Source organism: Vitis vinifera, chromosome 13, assembly GCF_030704535.1.
Source record: "Vitis vinifera cultivar Pinot Noir 40024 chromosome 13, ASM3070453v1".
NCBI lineage: Eukaryota > Viridiplantae > Streptophyta > Magnoliopsida > Vitales > Vitaceae > Vitis > Vitis vinifera.
Window position 1 is genome coordinate 9411962 of NC_081817.1, and position 8196 is coordinate 9420157.

Genomic DNA, 8196 nt, shown 5'->3' on the forward strand with positions numbered 1-8196 from the left:
CGGCCCCAATATTTTCTCAATAGCCAAACAAATCCTTAAATGGAAAACTCACTTATGATTGATTAATCCAAAGCAAGACGAAACTCCACTTCAATTTCTAGAAACCTTAAAGAAAATTCCACCTTTGATGAAGAAATATGAAGATATGACTCAACTTTGGCTTCATTGGAGGTTTTCGGAAGATGACTATCGGGTTTGGGTGGTCAGCTCATGAAGAGAGACACACTAGGATTAGGCCAAAATGAGATGACAAAGGCTTTGGGAAGATGGGTATCCGTCGCCTAGTTAGGATGTTAATAAACAGATCGGCTGCCTGTCTTCGTGTATCAAACGAGCTATGAAAATGTGAATTTCCTGAGATCGAGTTAGGACAAAATGAGAGAAAGTGATAGAGAGAGTTTCCCCAAATTTCAAATGTTTCTCAGGTTGGGTGTTTTGTGGGTTTCAAATTTCATAACTTCAAGTTTCAGATTTTAGTGCTTATTAAATTGCACACCTTCCTGCTGACATGGACACCGATGGTTGCTGACAGGAAGACATTAAAGGGCAATTTTGAAAATGCATATGTAAACAGTATATAGTGCATGAGAAATATAATATTTTCCCAATTAACAGGAAAATCTCATATTTCACTTATGTAGGATTCCAAAACCATATATTTTCGTAATCATAGGCTGGAAACACAAGTTTCCCTTTTATTTTCCTTTAAAACTCTCTTGCTTTAAAGTTCATTTTTTTTCTCTATTTTCCCATGAAGTCCTATAGACTTTCACCACCATCTATGTCATGAAGCTCCATCTTCATTTTTAACTCGGTCTTTTTCTCACCACCATAGCTTCATTGATCTCTCTCACCAAGACTCAATGGATCTCTCTGGTGACCACAGTATTGTATTCATCAGAATCACACCCTATAAAACTTTAAAACTCTCCATAAAGGGAGTTAAAAAAAAACACATATAACAAGGTCAAATAAAGGTAAACAATATGACTCCTCTATTAGAAACAACCATACTTTTATTCTTGACACTTTTTTATTATGTGAAAAATGATGGAGTTTTTATTAAACCTAGGTAAAGTTATTTGTTGTAAAAAAAAAAAAAAAAAGTTGCATGAAGTAAATTTGAGGTCAAGTCAAAGTTCATATTTAACAATTTTAAATTACATGAAATAGGTGGTATTTCTTTGTGAGTGAGATTTAACAAGAGTTAAGCACAATTGAACATGTTGACCAAGAATTTAACTAATGTTAAAATTCTTTTAAATGAAACTTAATGTCAATTAAGTTAAATAAAAATTCTCATGTTGCTTTAATATTGTAGTAATTAATTATGGAAGTGAGAATAATGCTTTTGTATGAAGAGGATTGTGAGCAGGTTGGAAACATGTACCACTTCAAAGGACATCAAGATAAAGGTATTGAGGTTAAATGACTACCGACTCATGAAAACTATTGAGGATTGTTTATAATATTCTAAAAGTAGATTGAACAAATTTTCATTCTTTGATGAAGTGCTTTTGCCATGTCAATATACCAACAACTTTTATACAATTAAAATATAAGATTGAGTAAAAATTTGCATTTGTTTAAATTGCACCAATGACAAGGTACCCATTCCGTTGTGTATCACATTAGAAAAGAGAATTGAGAATCATGGGTTTGAATAATCTACAACTATTATAAGAAATCATATGTTTAAACACAATTTTTTTTGCCACAAATAAAATTTCATCTCCAAAGAGTTCTTTGGGAGACGAACGATAAGTTTGTTACAAAAAAATTTACAAAATTGTGCCCATCATACTTTGAGTATGCACGTTATGACGATAAATTTTGGCCTAACAAAAAAAAAAAAAAAAATTGCAATGAAATATTTTATGGCCTATGATCTTCAAGGAGACAAATTTTAAATTTGTTGTGGATAAGTAAATAATGGGTAACAAAATTATTTTGTTATGCAAAATCTTTGGAGACAAAACAATGATTGTAAAAGATAAAACTATTTGGTTTTAAAAGAGTTTTAAGAATGAAAAACTAAAATAATAGGATATGGAATTATTTTATTGGTAGAAAATATTTGACGACGACATTATAACATCAATTTCGTCCCTAAAAATGATTATATTTTTTAAATAAAAAACTTAACTTATAATTAATTTTATTTCCCTATGCATTTTAACTCCATAATTTTTTTCCCTAAATTTGCTCAACATTGGAATCAAATCAATAAAAAAAAAAAGATAAGTTTGAAGAATAATGTTTTAAATCAAGGTTATATTTAATTAAAATTATTTTATATTTAATAAAAAAATATAATATTACTTTTTGAGAATTATCAAGTTGACTTCATATTTTAACTTCTCATTAAAACCAAAATATAAAAAAATTGTAAAAGTATAAGGATTTGACGATTCATAATTTTGAAATATTTATAATTATATGAAAATTATCTTAGACAATGCGTAAAGTTTTTTATGAGATGAGCCTTATTATTATTATTAATTTTCAATTTTTTTTTTAAATTCCACTTTCAATTTCATATATTTAGATTTTAAATGTGAGCACAAACTCATTTTCATATCCTTAAACTTAATCTTTAAAAAAAATATGAATACTTTGCCTTTTTGGATTATGAAAATATATATATTTTTTTTTGTTATTTATAGAATAATATATAAATTTTAAGATAATCATGGATTGAAAATTCAGTTTTTATCGGCGATATTTTGTCGATATATTGGACGGCCCCAAAAGGATATTGAACATCGATTATCAAATGAGAGGAATATAAAAATAAAAAAATCGGGGAAATCATCGAAATGTTGGCAATATATCGATTTGGAACCAATAAATCGGCGAAAAAATTGAGCTAAAGCGACGCATGGAATAGCGGAGGAAGTCTATCAAAATATCGGAGATATATCGGCGATATATCGGATATATCGGCGAATATATCGGATATATCATTGATATATGTGGAAATATCAGAGATTTTTTTGAAAGTTTTTTTCATATTTATTATTTATTATTTATTTATTATTTTAAATCTACATAATCATTTTATTTTTAACTACTTTTTCTATTTATCTCATTAATTCTATTTTAAAAAATTACTATCACTTCATTCTTTTTTTTTATCCATTTATAATTTTACTCAAAAATTGCTACAATATAAAAAAAATTAATGAAGTCTTAATATTCTATAAATTAAAATTAATTTGATAAGATAAATTAGTAATAATTTTAATTATTTGAATAAATTAATGTTAACAGAAAAATTGTCAGTTGTAATAAATTTTTAGAAATCAAATCTCAAATAAAATATTTTATATAAATCAATTTAATTTTTTATTTAAAATATAATAAAATATGTTTTAATAAAAGTATTTTAATTTTTAAAATAAATGATTATAAATATATTAAAGGAATTTGTGTTAAGTTTTTATAAAAATTTGATAAACACTATATAGACACCCAGGATGAGGTAATATGCAATGAAAACATTAATTATGCTAAAATTCAAAACAAAATAAGAGAAATCGGAAAATAAACAGATAACTAAACAAAGAAATTTAAAAAGAAGGAACCATAAACTTTATTTACATAATTTGAAAACAAAAAACACAAAACATACTTATAATAAGGAGAAGCTGGAATATCTTACAATGGGAGAAGATAGGAAAACTTTGAAGAAAGCTTTTGCTTGGAAGCTTACATAGTGAAAGGTAGAGAAAGGAGAGAGAGAAAGAGAGAAATGAAATGTCTAAAAAATGAGAAGTGAAATGAGAAGTGCTTACAACTGAGGATCGAGCTTCCTTAAATAGCTAAAAAGGGAATATTAAATAGTACCAATCAGGAGACAAAGCCCTGTTTGCTTTTGAAACCCGTGCATGAATAGTAATCTCGTGAGTGAATAGTGAATAGTAAAAGTGAATAGTAAAAGTCACTTCCTACTATAGCACTTTAGACTTTTTCACCGAGAATCTTACTTTCGGTTGAGTGATGATGGTTGACAGGTTGTCTTTGGATTGTGGAGTCACATGCTTGATGCTTTCGGTGCTGACACTGCTTAATTGGAGAATATTCTTGTTGGTGGAGCATCATGAGAAGCTTGAATGGAGAGAGTTTAATGATGCCATATGACTTAAAGGAATCTTATTTTGATTTCCTTATTGGAAGGAGAATACCCTCACAATCATCTTCATTATCTTGAAGGTAGTTTGATGTAGAGTCATCTGACTTAGCATAAGAGTCCTCTTGGGAGAAGCTTGAACTGCTTTTGTCAAGGATTTTATGAAATTCTTGAGGGGTTTTTGTTGATGCTAACATGGCTTGGAGCTGCTGTTTCTTAAGAAGAAATTGTGACATATCATCAGAGGATGAAGCTTGTGTAGGATATTTTAGGAAATATTCCTTTATTGCTTCCAATGAGGCATCATTTTTCAAGGCATCCCACCACTCAGTCTTGAAAGTCCTTCCAAGGGCTGGAAAGACTGCTGGTTCATCAGTTATAATGATATAATCCCACTGGACTATCCAAGCAAGGCCAAATTCACTGAAAAAGAATAACAAAGGAGAGAAAACTAAAAGTTCTCTGGGAATAACAAAAGAACTTTGGAATAGCTCAAAGCCATCCAAAATGGGTTTCGGGAGAATCTTAATAGTCGAACCAAAATATGTCCACCAATTGTGGAACCAAACTGGAAAAGAAGGGAGCTGATGCTTAGAAGGGAAATAGAACATCCATGAATGATGGAAGTCCTTGTTCTAGATTAGAAAAGCATTGAACCACGCTCTCTGGTAGTCCCAATAATTGAAAAATCTGGGTTTTGAAGGCTTAGAAAATTCTCTTGAAAAATTAGGATTCCCACCCCACTACTTAATTGTAAGGATTTTATAAATATGGCAGGTGGAGAATGCCAAATCCAAATTGCTGAACTTATCAGCATTGTGCTTGATTTTAACAGAGCCAGTTTCCACAAGGATTGCTTCATAAAAATCTCTTGTTTTTAAAAGATCATCAGAGGGATAATGAAAATTTTCATGAAAAGATTTTGTTGCAATCTCTTTGGGGTTTTCAGAAGAAAAAAAAAACTCTCTTTTAATGACTAAAAGAGGTTGGTTTAAATCCTTTTGCTAATAACTTGATTTTGATGAAATAGGTGTGGGGTTGGCAGCCACCACAATTTGCTTATTTGAAAAAGAAGAGCTTGATGCTAATTCCTTTTGAGAGAGATTAGCTTTAGTAACCTGCTTAAAGGTCTAAGACCTAGTAATAGTTGGATACTGAGTAGCCTTGACTGGTTTAGAAGGATCCAAAGGATCATAGTACAAGAACAACATCTTATTAGGCATATGGTCAGAAGAATGAAGCCTTGCTTCTTCTTCTAGCTCAACTTGTTGACTCCAAAGCATTTTATGAGGAGAAGGTTCTTTGCTGGTTTTGGAAGACTGGGATTTTGGTAGTTTAGGAGCTTGGGTATTCTTTTTAGGGGCCATGGTTTCATGAATCCTACAAAATTCACGAGTTAATAAATCAGGGCTCGAGGAATGTTCTTCTTTAATATACTCATTTTGTAAATTAAAATTTCTTAAAATAGCTTGATATATAGCAAAAATATTCTTAAAATTTATATTCTTAACATCTTTTTGTAAAACTGTATTTGCAGATTTACAATCAACTCTTAATAAAAACGTTTGATTCAAAAGATCATCTTGGAATTTTGAAATGCATAAAACAATGCTTTAAATCTCTTTTTTAATGATGTTATGAATGAGTTGGGTAGTGTTCCAGGTTCCTAAAGTAAACCTAACCAGCAACTCATGGTTACCAAAACTTTGCTTAAGAATCCCACCATAACCTATATCTGGAGTGTCATTCCCAATAACCATAAAGGCTAAACAAGGTAGGGTCTTGACTTTGAACCCCATTATATTCTGGAATTCTGAAGGTGCATTCTTAAGATCAAAGGGCATTATGAACCATTCATAATGTCCACGAGGTACCACAAAGGTGGTCTTATTTGGAATAGGACACCTAATCCAACTTAATACATCATTAAAAAGCTTGTAGTTGATGACTAGTCTAGGTGTTCCTCTTTCTAATTCAGCTTGTTTTTTAACATAGAAGGCTAAACAACTCCAAGGGGACTTAGACTTTCTTATCAACTTCTTGTCAAGAAGATCCTGGATCTCCTTATCACAATAGCTTAACAAATCCTTGTTTATCTGGATAGGTCTTGCTTTAGTGGGAATATTCCTCTCACTAAAGTCTAGCTCATAAGGTAACTCTACCTCATACAGTTTCCTGTACCAATACGCATCAGGAATGTTAGAGCAAACTTCTCCAACAATCAGATTATTCTCTTGCTCGTGACTTTCCTTAGCTTGAATCACCTGATCCCTTAAGGTGTTTATATTTTTCGTACCAGGTGGGTTGGAAAATTCAAAAAGAATTTCCATATCTAAAAGCTTTGTTCTTATACCTTGGTCATCTACCCACATGGGAAAGATAGAGCTTAAAAAGGGGACTCCAATGAGAGCTTTCTCCTTAAGATCTTTGACTAGAATAAAGGTTTGCTTAATGCAAATGCCTTGGTTACAGATGTGAGCATTTGATAACTTATACTCAATGTCTAGTCTTTTACCATTAGCTCCAAAGAGAGATTCTTTGGTTTTTTTCACAAAACTTAATAGGTACTAGACCTTCTTGTAGGCAATTCAAAGTTGCTCCTGAATTAATCAAAGCAACAATATCAATGACAAATTTATTCTTAATAACTATAGTAAGAGAGACTTCCCATATTTGGAAAATAACCCTACTAATAGTATTCAAGCATGCAGCTGCCTCTTCATCATTAGCTTGTGAAGATTCTGGAACCTCTTCAAGGTTCTCCTGGTTATCAACAAGATTTCCTACAACAATCCTATTGATTTGTTCTTGGAGGTTTGAAAAACCTAAGCTTGTGAATTGTCTTAAATCCTTAATTTCCTTCTTATACTGTCTTACTTATTCTTGAAGATCCTTAATGGTTACGTCTTTGGTAGACTGTTAGTTAAATCTTCCTAAGATTTCATTTAAGTTATAAGGATTTTCTGTCTTCTTAATCTCTTGCTTATTGACAGATTTCTTAAAAACTTGATAAAGGTCTTGCTTAGTTTTTTCATCTTCAACTTTTCTTAAAACATCTAGGACAGTTCTTGATCTTGGCTTATGACATTTATAGTTTTAGGTTGGCAATCACAATTACCCTTAATGCATTCTTCTTGTTCACTAGAAGTTTGACTTAAGATTTCCTCACCACTACTATCTAGTTGGTTAATATCATCTTCATTATCTGAATCAGTCCTTGATTTAGACTCTGTGGAGTTTAACATTACTTTACAAAGCATATCTTTTAAGTCTTCTACGAAATTTAAGTTATCAATTTTTTGCTTAACCCTATAATCTTTCTTATAGTGGCCTTCCTTACCACACTTAAAACAAACTGGCTTAGCTTGTGAAGGGGCTTCTAGTTTTTTCTGGGCTTCTTTGTTCATTCTTCTTTGGATGTGCCTTGATTGCTTAGTTTCATTCATCCTATAGTTTCCATGAGTTTATTTCTTACTGTGATAGAACTTTTCCTTACTAGGCTTTCTACCTACTTTTTTCTTACGTTGCTTAGAGGGGGGCTTAGTTTCTTTTTGGTTGAATCCAAACTGGCTACAGAATGAACCAAACTCATTCTTGTATATCCTTTTTTCATTTTTCATCTGTTGCTTAAGCTTAAAGTCATTGCACAGTTTAATTCCCTCTAATGTGACAATGCTTATAATTTCTCCATAAGTAAGCTTATCATAAGGGATTTTTCCATTAAACTGTTCCCTTATCTTAATCCTAATTCTCTCAGAGAAAAGTCTAGGTAGTCCTGAGATGAATTTTTCTTTCCAAAAAGACTGGTTACAGTCTGATCTTAGCATGACTTTAGTTAAGAAAACTTCTCTATACCACCCGGAGTCATGAAGCTTGGGGCACTTAAGGTTGGTTAAGAGATTTACAATCTTATCCTTAATCTTTGTAGGATCTCCAATGAAGTGCTTTGAAATTGAATAGATTAGAGTAGCCACTGCATCCTCTATATCTTGTCCATCTTCATCCTTAACCACTTCATTTTCTTCATTAATCCTATAGGCTTTTAGGATACCATTTCTATCCTC